We start from the raw sequence: 13,706 nt of genomic DNA, 5'->3' as shown, positions 1-13,706 counted from the left end.
GTTTGAGGTCATTGTCTTGTATAGAAAAGCTGTCATGCCAGTTTTTATTTCGAATCTCTCTGCGAATTGACTTCCAGTCCGCCCTGTGGAAATTCAGGTTGGATATTGCTTGAGTCCTCCTGGTGGGGTGGGTGTCAGTGGGTTGTCTAGGACCATACATAGTTAATTCTATAATGTTATGATCTGAGAGAGATGTGGGCGTTATTTTCACATTATGGATTAGGCTCACATTGTTTGTGAAGCAGAGATCTAAAATATTGCTTCCCCTGGTTGGTTGGAGTATCACTTGTTCCATGAACAGCATGTTGGATAGTTCTAGCAATGATTTTGCCTGGCTTTGTTCATGCAGTGACATCCCAGAGAGGATGTGACCTTCAGGCCATTTAACATTTGGGAGGTTAAAGTCGCCTAGGAAAAGTATATTGATGTGTTGGTCCAGATTTGTCAGGACCTCTTCTATGCGTCTGAGGCTGTCCTCAAATTTACCTTCCTGCTTTGCGGTATTTGGTGGACGGTATGTTGAGCATACAACTACATCAATTTGTTTTATGTGTACTATTAAAGTATCACATACAGAGTTTGAGTGTGATAGTAGTAGTAGGGGTGTGACATCTTCTCGGATGTACATTGCAACTCCCCCATGACTTCTATCCCTTCTGTCTGTTCGGAGTACGGCATACTCTGGTATATTTATCTCCGCATCTGCTATATTAGGTGTTTGATGCGTTTCGGTAAGCACCATGCATATTGCTTGATTGCATGTTACTAGGTGTATGTACGTACGTAAGTACGTATAAAGGAATGTATGTACGTACGTTTGACATAGGTATCAATATACATACATAAGTACGTAGGTATCTATATACGTACGTACGTATGTATGTACGTGCGTACGTAGGTATGTATGTACGTACATACATGCGTAGATATATAGGTACGTACATATATACTTACGTAGGTATGTATGTAAGTACGTACGTAGGTGACTATATACGAACGTACGCAGATGTCTATGTACGTACGTAGATATATATATGTACGTGCGTGTATACGTACATAGGTATGAATGAACGTAAGTTCTTAGTTATATAAGTACGTATCTAAGAGCGTACGTAGGTATGCATGTACGTACGTACGTAGGTACGCCGGTTTGTATGTAAGCACTACGTAGGTATGTAAGTACGTACGTAGGTATGTAAGTACGTATGTACGTACGTAGGTATATGTGTATGTACGTACGTACGTGTGTACTTATTTACGTACGCACGTACGTTCGTAGCTATGGAGGTACGTACGTACGTATTTATGTATGTACGTACGTACGTTGTTACGTATGTAGATACGTACGTACGTAGTTATGTATATACTTACGTAGGTATTTATGTACGGACGTACGGACGTAGGTATGTATTTACGGTTGTATGCACGTAGGAATGTATGTAAAGAATTACGTACGTAGGTATGTATATACGTACGTACTTAGATATGTGCATATGTACGTACGTAGGAGTGTATGTGAGTACGTACGCAGGTATGTATGTACGGCCGTAAGTACGGAGGTATGTATGTACGTACATATGTAAGTAGGTATATATGTACGTACGTACCTTGGTGTGTGTGTACGTACGTACGTACGTATGTATGTGCGTACGTACGTATGTATGAATGTACCTACGTACGTTGGTATGTATGTACGTGCGTACGTAGTTACGTACGTACATAGGTACTATGTAGGTACGTACCTAGTTACATATGTATCTACGTAGGTACGTACGTACATACGTACCTACGTATGTACACAGGTATATATGTACGTACGTACGTAAGTAGGTATGTATGTTCGTACAAAGGTACGTAGGTATGTACGTAGTACTTACATAGATATTTATGTACGTTCGTATGTATCTACGTACGTACGTACGTAGGTGTGCATGTACGTACGTACATACGTACGTTGCAATGGTATGTTTGTACATACGTAGGTACGTATGTACGGACATCCGTACGAAGGTATATATGTACGGATGTATGGACGTAGGTATGTATGTGCGGACGTATGTACGTAGTATGTAAGCAAGTACATACGTACGTAGATGTTTACGTACGTTTGTACGTACGTATGTATGTACGTACATACATTCGTACGTAGGTATGATTGAACGTAAGTACGTAGGTATGTATGTACGTACGTTAGTTCGTATATAGGTATTACGTAGGTATCAATGTACATACGTACGTACGTATGTATCTATGTAAGTACGTACGTCGGTATGTATGTATGTACGTACGTAGGTATGCATCTACGTACCTACGTAAGTATGTATGTACGTACGTTCGTGCGTAGATATGTAGGTATGTATGTACGGACGTATGTACGGACGTATGTACGGACGTATGTACGGACGTATGTACGTAGGTATCTATTTAAGGACGTCCTTACGTAGGTATGGATGTACGTACATACGTACGTAGGAATGTATGTACATACGTACGTAGGTATGTTTGTACGTACGTACCTAGGTATGTGTGTTCGTACGTACGTAGGTGTATATGTACGTACGTACGTAGGTATGTATGTACGTACGTACGAACGTAGGTATTTATGTACGTACGTCCGTAGGCATGTATGTACGTACGTATTTACGTACGTAGGTACGTAACTAGTTACATATGTACGTACTTAGGTTTCTATGTACGTATGTACGTATGTAGGAACGTACGTTGATATCTATGTATGAACGTAAATAGATATGTATGTTCGTATGTTCTAACGTAGGTATGTACGTAGGTACATAGGTATGTACGTTCGTACTTAGGTATGTACGTACGTACGTAGGTGTGCATGTACGTACATACGTGCATAGCTATGAATGAAAGTAAGTACGTACGTAATTACGTATGTAAGTATATTTGTATGTACGTACGTAGATATGTATGTCCGTACGTACATAGGTATTTATGTACGTACATAAGTACTTAGGTATCTATGTACGTACATACGTATGTGCGTAGGTATGTACGTGCGTACGTACGTACGCAGGTATGTATGTACTTACGTCCGTAGGTATGTATGTACGTACGTACTTTGGAATATGTGTACGTACGTACGTACGTTGGCATGTATGTACGCACGTACGTACGTTGGTATGTATGCACGTGCGTACGTTGGTATGTAGGTACGTACCTAGTTACAAACCTACCTACTTTGATATGTACGTAGGTATCTATGTACGTACATAGATAGTTATGTACGTACATAGATAGTTATGTACGTACGTAGGTACGTACGTACGTACTTACGTATGTAAGTCGATATCTATGTACGTACGTTCGTATGTATGTACCTACGTAAATAGGAAGGTATGTTCGCTCGTACGTACGTACGTATGTACGTACTTACATATGTACTTATGTATGTCTGTACGTACGTACGTAGGTATATTCGTGCGTATGTACGTACGTAGGTACGTACATACGTATGTATGTACGTGCGTATGTACGTAAATATGTACATACGTACGTACGTACGTATGTACGTATGTACGTATGTACCTAAGTACTTATGTACGAACTACGTACGTACGTTGATATATATGTACATGCGTACGCAGGTATGTATGTACGTCCGTAAGTAGGTATGTATGTACGTACGTACGTTTTTATGTTTGTACGTACTTACGTAGAAATGTATGTATGTACTACCTACGTACGTACGTATGTATATACATATGTACATACGTACGTTCGTAGGTATGTACGTACGTACGTACGTACGTACGTAGGTTTGTATGAACGTAAGTACGTTCGTATGTAGTTATGTATGTACGTACGTACGTTGGTACGTACGTACGTACGTATGTATGTATGTAAGTACGTACGTATGTATATACGTACGTTCGTAGGTACGTTGGTATGTACGCACGTACCTACGTAGGTATGTACGTACGTGGGTATGTACGTACGTAAGTAGGTATGTACGTACGTATGTACGTAACTAGGTATGTACGTACGTAGGTATGTACATTCGTAAGTACGTATGTATGTACGTACGTACCTACATAGGTATGTATGCTCGTACGTACGTACATGCGTACTTATGTATGTAGGAAAATATTTTGACAAATTGAATTTAAATGTTGAAGTGAATCTAACGCCTTTTGTGTGTTATTATATATGGCTTATAAACACTTTCAACGCTGCAATTGTTTTCGTTCCAACACACGATCTCAGATCAGGTCACTTGCTATGCAAGTACATCTCTGTAATATATATATATATGTGCACAAGGACTTAGAAATTTTTAGTTTGGTGCCCAGGTATGCAGTAAACAATTTCCCAGGATGAGTTAGATTGTTAGACTCTAAGCTGTGGCAAAAGCAACTATCTCAGGAGGTTTAGAACTCTAATAGAAAAGACTAAAATATGTTGTTCACTGACTTTATGGCAAACATTTGCACCAGTCATTTTCCATAAGTAGGTTGAGGACCTTCTGCAATTCGTTCTGGATCTCGACAGTGGTGTTACAACAGCGACCTTTGAGCTACCTTTTCATCTTGGGAAAGAGATGGAAGTTCACAGGTGTTAAATCTAGTGAGTAGGGTGGGTGCAAAGTGATACCATATTGGTTTTGGTGAGATACTCATGAGTGAGGAGAGCTCAGTAACAGGGCACATTGTCATTGTGAAGAATCCAATTCTTCATGCTCCTCGGATCCAGTCGCCTTCACCAAATGTCCTCCCTCAAATGCTTCAAAACATCGCAATAGAACTGGGGGATGAATTTTCGATACACAATACCACATTTCCAGGAGTGACACTTGTGGCAGGTCTTCCAGATTGCTCATTGTCTTCCAGGGACATTCTTCCACTTTTGAAGCACCTGTGCCACTTGAAACATTGTGTACATTCCATTGCCTTGTCAACGTAAGCTTGCCAAAGCATGCTTGACGTCTCTGTAGTAGACTTCCCAAGTTTAGTGCAAAATTTCACATTGGCTCTTTATTCCTGTCCATGACAAAATCACAACCTACAGCATACATGTGATCACAAAAAGACAAATTTCACAACTTGCAAAGTAAACACAGTGATGTTACTTGGTACACTGCCTCATGAAGGTTACTGCTAGCCCTCATTGTGCTTGCAACCATGTGCTGCCATCTGTTGACCACTTCATATGTATGTGTGTATGTGTGTACATGTCTGTGTGTGTGTGCATGCATGCGTGTGTGTGTGTGTGTGTGTGTGTCTGTCTGTCTGTCTGTGCATATGTGTTATTGACAATTGATTTCCTTCATCTACACTTGTGTTCACTCACTGATCGTAAACAATGGCTTCAGCAATGATGTTATTTGCTTGCAGTTCACTGTGAAAGTATGTCTTGGCTGTTTGTTGTCTGATACACTGTGACATTACTTCACTTGGAAATAAATGAGGTTTGGCAATGGAAAGGGCATCAAACTATAGAAAACTCTGATCCAACATACTTTAGTCTCACACATGTAAGCATGGAAAAATAGATGTTAAAATGATGATGATGATGATGATGGAGGTGATGGTGGTAGTAGGGGTGGTGCTGCTGGTGGTGGTTTTGATGATGATGATGATCCTAATCATCATTGTTGTTTAACGCCTGTTTTCTGTGTTGCCATAGGTTGGATTGTTTGACAGGAGCCCTCAATCCAAAGGACTGCACCAAGCTGCAATATCTGTTTTGGCATGGTTTCTGTGGCTGGATACCCTTCCTAACACCAGCCACTCCACAAAGTGTACAGAATGTTTTTATGTGTTACCAGCAGAAGTGAGGTCACCAAGTAATCTTGCACAATGAGACTCCTCAACTGAGATGGGTGTTGTATTGAAAGAGGGGGTGTTAATGCCAAGTATGATAAAGGGATAGAAACTAGTGTCTTACAGTAGAGGAGATACTTTGTTGTCCCAGTTGGAAAAGGAGAGAAAATGGAAAGTAAATACATGTTAGTGTATACAGATTCAATAAAAAAGTATTCACTACAAAAACTAGAGTTACATGTTTTCTCTTTTCTGTTCTTCAATTGTATATAAGAATTAGAGATAAGTAGTTTTATTTTCACAAAAGCATTTGAGAGCAGTGAATTAACTTTACTGATTAGTCCAAATAATGGAATAGTCAGCATATGACAGTTGTTAGATTTTACAGATATTCACAGGTCAGAATGTAGATGTGGTTATAAATAAAATGAATATATCCTGAATTGTTATAGAATTGTTATACTGTGAATTAACAATTTAAGATATATATATTTCAAACATTTCACAGAAACACAACAAACAGAAAATTTGACAAAAACACAACAAATGAAAAATTTGTAGCTAATTCCAAAAGATCCTTACATTTTTAACCTTTAATGTTGATATTGTTCACTTTTGGTGGCACCAGCAGTAGAAAGTCACTGGGAATAGCTAACGATTGTACAGGACAATGACAAAATCAAAAACAGCAAAATAAAATAATCATATATATATACAACAAAATTTGGGTGTGCTGCCACAAGTCAAACAAATATGGGGTAACGCAAAGGAAAATGAAAATGTTCTGTAGGTCTGGAAATGAGAAAGAGATGGAAAGAAAATCAGAGTGAAGGATGATGTAACCAGACTGTGTAGGAAAAGTGTAGGAGCACAGGGAAAACATGACCAATTGAGTCATCGGTAAAGTGGAAAAGGCTGAGAGAGATGTGAATGTCCATGGGTCACGTGGTAGTGGGACACATGTATGTGTGTGTGTATCATCATCATCATCATTTAACATCAATGTTTCATGTTGGCATGGTTTGGATGGTGTGGCAGGATCTTATGGGTTCAAAAAACTGCTTCAATGTCTACTTTGGCATGATTTCTACAGCTTGATGCCTTCCTAACACAAATCATTTTACAATATTTACTGGGTGCCTCTTTCATGCTACCAGCACTATTGAGGTCATTCTGCTGCTCACAAGACTATGAAACCTGAGGAAGGTGGAGAAGGTGCAGCTTTATTCCTTGGGATAAGAGGTTAGAGTATAAAAGAATGGGTGGGGTGGAGCAGGTTCCTAGCTTCTACACTGAGATTGCAAAAAGGGAAGTGAAACTTCTTTTGTCTTTTTTTTTTTTTTTTTTGATAAACCTTTATTCTACCTATTCTGATTAAATTTCTCAAAATGAAGTAGGACTTGCGCCACCAAATCAGAGTAAGTTCTCACCTACAATATAGCCATCATAAAACAGATTATTTTTTATTTTCAGACAAGAAAAACTGCCAAATATGCTTCCATCGGTTGTAGGCCCTTGCAAACTAAAGAGTTTCCCATAAATGGAAATTATGATTTGGAGATTTCAGATCACTAGTCTTATTTTCATAGCAATGCTAAAGAGTTTATTTTAACATATTGTATACTATTTTACGTGCAGAAGGCTTACAGACAGACAGATACATAGATAGATAATGAGAGAGAGAGGGGGAGTGAGAGGGAGAGAGAGAGAGGAAGGAAGGGAGAGAGAAACAGAACAGAGAGACTAACAGAAGACAGACAAACAGACAAATAGACTTGTTGCATACTTAAGCAAAATAAATGCCATCTTGAAACATGTTTTGTGCTAAAATAATCAGACGACATTAAGTGGTATCTAAAGATAAAAAGAGCAGATTCTATATGCATCAAATATTTCCTAAATTTTGACCTGTACACAATGCAGCAACAAATTTAACGCAAAACAGACAGGCTGTAGATAAATAGATCACTAAGCATTTTTTATGGAAAAACCCAGGTTTTACCTACTCCTTCCACAACACCAATCTTATGAAGTCTGGTGGTGAATGTGACCTAAATATCAAAGTCAACAACGATCTGTGTTAAGTAAACCACATTTCTAAAATTGTTGAAATGGCCATAAGTGTCTTAGTGAGTAAGATTTTTGTCAGCTGCTCAAGACCTATCTATCTAAAATTTATATATGGCTATAGTATTTCACACATTTGCATCTCCAGTTTGTAACCTCCATCTTGCTCAGAATATCGGTCTACTTGTAGCTGTTCAGAAATGTGCAACCAGATTAATCCTCCATTAGTCACATACCATATATTAAACATCTTGCTTTTCTAAGCATAATTTCAATGTCTAGCAGCTGACTTGATAGAAGTCCAGAAGATTATCCACCATTAAAATTCCAACAACTTTGGGTACCTTTTTGAATTCAGTATACCTACCACCTATGGACATAATTATAAAATCAAAATATACTCCAATACTCATGAGTTTCAGAAACATTTTATCAATTCAGAATTGTCAAAACATGGAATAAACTACCTGCATTGGTTGTTAGCTGTCAGGACACTGTCTCCTTCAAAACTTCCATGCTTCCCAAAATTCACTAATACTACTCCTGATATGCATATGTACCCTTTCTTCTTTATGACTATTTTACTGCTTTTTTTTCTCTTTTTCTGAATTTGATCTCATGTAATATGCCTGTATCTTTGGCTATAATTGCTGTCTTTTTTACTACTGCTTTCTGTCCCTTCTTTTACCTTTTCCTGCATTGTACTGCACCTGAACACTATAAACAATAAGCTGTTATTTATATTATTTTTAGAGATAGGAAGGCATATAGAAAAATAGACAGACAGATAGATAAATAGATACACAGACAGATAGATGGACAGAGAGACGGACAGACAGATGGACAGACAGACAGACAGACAGACAGACAGACAGATAGACAGACAGACAGATAGATAGATAGATAGATAGATAGATAGATAGATAGATAGATAGATAGATGGATAGATAGATAGATGCCTGGATGGATATCTATTTATCTACTCACTATCACCACATAAAATTTCTTGTTGAACCGGTTAAATAAATAGTGTCCCAATTTCTGAAAAAAGAGTATTTTAACAAGTTTAGTACATTCATCTATTATTTCCTATCATATCAGTTTGGAAAAAAAAAACATTGCAGCCATTTGTATTTTTCTATTTTCCTTTCCTTTTTTCTTATTTCCTTTCATGTTATTTTTGAGTTACATTCATATCAGACAAGTGAGATGGTTGTTAGCTAACAATCACGCATTGTCACTAGTTTTGTTTAATATATTCTATTATGCCCAGGAGAAAGATGGGATGGTTGTTATAGTGAGAATGCATTTGAACATAGGTCCACTCAATCAGAATAACCTGGATATAAACAATAACAGTTAATGCCTCTTACAACATGAATAAAAAATAATGTGATCTTCTGTCAGATACCTATTTCAAACTTAAATATCATCTAAGTATGAGCCCACAATTCACCATATTGATTCAAAGTGCTTTTGTAATCTCATAATTGCAAATCTCATCAAAGACAATGTCTCAGCTACCATAAGAGTAATTGTCTTGGATGACCTAATCTCAATGACAAATTACTGATCACCCTCTAGCTTAACCACCTGCAGATCTCACATCTTTCCTTTTACCAAACACTACTACTATGTATGTAGCCTCCAAACAAAATGTTATCTGCAGGCTATCTTTCCCTATAATAGTGACAGAAGTGCTGATGGCTTTCAAGCTGCTAATATTAGAGATTTTGTAATCACTCTGTACTACAGAAGCCAGTCATCATCTGCTGTGGGTGATTGTAGAGATCACTACAATGATCTGAATCTCTATGCTTCTGATTTCTTCTTTTTGACTAATTTGAGTACTCTGAGCTAGGAAAGAATGTGATATATATGCCATAGTTATGGAGAGGTTTGCAGCAAAAGTCATTTGTAAGTCTGTGATATGTTAATTGGGCAAAAAAAAAGTGAAAATCTGTGAAACTTGGGATTAGTGTCACAGGTGGATTTGAGTACACTATCTATGCTTCTAGTCAATTTATTGAAGGCTCTCCATCTCAGTCCAAATAGTGGACTATTGAGGTTTCATCATGAAACTTGATATGAAGAATGCTTTAGAACTGCACAAGTTGAGCCCACACTGAGCATTTGCCTTAAATGAATACTGCCCATCAACTTATTGGCCAGTTGTCTTTGCCTTGCTTAGAATTGAACTAAAGATTAACTCAACTAAATCTGAGGCCATAAAAGTTAATTGATGGTTTCTACATCACCATCAGGAATGTGCAATAGACATTTCATCAGAGTCCATTGACCCCAAAAGAGATGTCATCGTTCTTGGTTCCCCAATTCTTCTGTTTGTTATTCGACTCATCATCGAATACAAAAGACTTGTGAGCAAACTGCATTTGATTGATATGCATCTGGCCTTCTTCCTCTTGAAGAATTGCTTTGCCATAGTGAAACTGCTGTATACATTTTACAACAGTTTCAGTTTGGTGTCCTGATTGATGCTCTGCTTCATCAAATGTTAGAAATTCTATTGTGGATATATATCAGATTCAGTTTGATTATACTGGATGACAACTAGACACCCTTCCTGCTAGATATGGTGGCGTTGGATTTCAGTCCCTCATTAATTTAGCACTTCCAGCATATTTATCATCACTAGTCACATGGTGTACCCTCATCACCAAAGTTCTCCACAATTTATCATAATTAGGGCATACAAAATAAATGATTCAGCCTTCAACCTGCAGACATTTCACCAGTTCAGTATAAATGGGATACTATCCAGTGCTGTATAGTTGTAGACACCCTTGTTAATTACTTGTCCAGCATTAATTGGTATGTTTCAGCTCTGACCCCCAGTCCTACAGTGGTGCATGACTGGTACACAATTGGATAATTGTCCTTGAATTGACATTTCATTCAGATTTGTGAACAATACAAATCCTTTTGTGGTCTACAGTAGACATTTCTAGACTCCATCTATTGTCCATCCCACCTCAGTGCTAGCTACTTTCTCCAGTAAGACACCTTCAATGATATTACCAAATAGGATCTGGGTGCAACAGGTTTCTGTCACAACTGAAGCCTGCCCAATTAGACTACTATCATGATAAAAGACTGGACGATATTACTAGCTTCCATTATAAGGTAACAAGTCTTTCATTTGAAATGCAATCTGCAGTGACACCTTCTCAAGCAAGTTAATATCAGACCCAGACCTTTACCTGACAGGTAAAGGACTGCAGGCTTACAAAGTACTGACCTCTCTCCAGTAGGTTTCTCTTCAATTCTATCGCAGTGGAAATGTCCAGCATCCTGGGTCCTCGGCTCCCAAAATACTTTCTCAGTCTGATCAAGGTAGAGATTGCCATCCACAAGAATGAGTCCTGTGAAGTAGAATGGTTCTTCCAGTGCATTTCCTTCACTATTCTTTGGAATAAAACATTTGTAATTTCAGCCACTGAGACTATGAAACACTCTATGACTGTAATTTCTCAATAAATTTGAGGAGATTGCTTTTTAATAATAAAAAAAAAATGGAAGACAAGAAAATGGTAAAATTTTCAAGGTATTTATGTATTTATGAGAACAGCAACAAGTGGCACAGTTCAATACATTTGAAAATTATATTTATTTGCATTAACAAGAAAGAAGGCCAAGTAAGTGATTGCATCAACTTTTTTTTTTTTTTTTTTTTTTTAACGATGAGTAATTTTTTTTACAAGCAAAGAACTAAGAAAGAGTTCTGAATGACTGAATGAGTTTATAATATTTTCAATGAAAAAATGTCTTTTAAAACACTTTTTCTTAACTCCACACTCCTCCTTCCAACAAATTTTATGAGGACCATAATTTTAAGAGCTTCTTATATTAATCATATTCCTGTGTTATAGCCATAGGAAGTTGTTAACAAAGAAAAAAATGTTTGTACATGTTGTCTGTTTATTCAATATGTTTATTCATTATGTTGCACATGCTGATCATACCATATGTAGCCATGGTCTCAAATGCTATGGGTTGAAACTTACAATATATTATTATTTGACCATATTTAATGTTTTTCCATTGTCCTGCCTATGTTGCAACATCAAATATATCAATTGATGAAGGTATAACATATTTGCACAAATGTGTTACTGTGGTATACTATATGAGACACTGATCCTGTCTCCAAGGCAGACCATCTAGTCTTTTTACATTTGACTAATACAACCCTATAAACTCCAGTATATACATGACAGCACAGTTTTCAAAGGATCGTTTTGAACACATTGATTGTAGTATGTCTGGTGTGATGTATTGGCATTATACTTACAAGTTATAGCATCATGGTCCAAGCATTCATTCACCTGTCACAATGACATCTAATTTCATCATTTAATATGCATACACTATAATGCATTAGCAATCAATATGAAGCTATTCCAGAGATAATAACAAAGTTCCTTGACTGGCAACTGGTAACTCTAACTAGATTGTTAAAGAACACTCTTAGGCTGTTAATAACTTGAAGCATACATGTCAACTTTCTGTAACAAACTATCAAACAGTATGCCATTCTATTCTCCTATCTTATATCTGAAAGTCAGATGTTATGTCTCCTGTCCCAGCAATCGATGTAGTCTCCAGATTTGACAAGAGTTCACTGATCAGGATGCCAAACATGTGAACTGATTCAAGAAATGTGGAGAGGACAACATTCACTAAAATCTTCAAGCCTAAACTACCATGCTGGCATGATGAATATTTATTGTAGAGTTGAACATTGATAATATTTTTGAAGATTATTTAATCAAAGTTTTGTAATCTACAGTAGATAACATGGAAAAAACCACAATGTTGATGTTGGAGATATAGAAAGAAAAGTTGATCTCAGAGCAGTGATGTACAGAAAGAGTTGCTGTAGTGCACAAGGCCAACTGTTACCAAAGTGGAAATACATAACATTAGTATCCAGGGTAGTCATAGCAGCATCATATAGGCCACTGGGCAAAGAAATGTGCAGAGCCTATAGCATTTATTTATTGACAGCAAACCACAGCATGCATATTTTTATATTGGACTCCTAGATTCATGGAGCCTTTTGGTAACTGTTGAATGTACTCATGATTTAAGACAGCGCTATCAAGAATACACTGATGTTGAATCATTGCCGATATATTTTTAATTGACTTTGGAAAATTAATCTTATAACTTTTAATGTCATTTTTCTATTTTCTCAATTTTCATCTAAAAATAAGACCACTCAACTGATTAACATGAAGTTTCTCATCAAAACACAAATCTTTGGCCCACAAGGAAACTCATTCTGTCTTTTCTATCTCAACAACAGTGGCCTCTGTTCCTCAGAACTGACTATTCTGGTACTCGCTTAGTCTTTGTCCACCTGACTGAACTTGTCTTCCTCTCTTGTCAGCCATATTATGTCTGTTACTACCACCGTTGTACTAACAACTACACACCCTTCCTCAGTAGAATATCAATCCTTTGGAATTTCTGTAATGGCCAACTTGAAGTTGTTCCAGAACATCAGCCATATTGATCATACCAGTCATGTTGAGGCCATGGGCGCAAACCCTGCATTCAGACCAACCCAACAACAACAACAAACAAAACGATTACCTGAAAATGACAACAGAGTGCGAACCTTAGAGTCCCTAAATTGTTGGGTTCACAAAAAAGAATAGAAAATATTGGATATTTCTTCACTCAAGTTTGAAACATCAAATATAACTGAGTGGAAAATAGACATCGATAGTGTTAATACCTTTCTCAAGAGTATATATTCATCTGGAAACTGGAACACTAAAGTTTTGGATCAAGACCCTGAGAATTGTCTGTCACTGGTCCCATCCT

This window comes from Octopus bimaculoides, chromosome 3 (assembly GCF_046866305.1).
Source record: "Octopus bimaculoides isolate indiv1 chromosome 3, ASM4686630v1, whole genome shotgun sequence".
Taxonomy (NCBI): domain Eukaryota; kingdom Metazoa; phylum Mollusca; class Cephalopoda; order Octopoda; family Octopodidae; genus Octopus; species Octopus bimaculoides.
The sequence above is the reverse complement of the archived record's forward strand: the minus strand, read 5'-3'. Positions refer to the sequence as shown.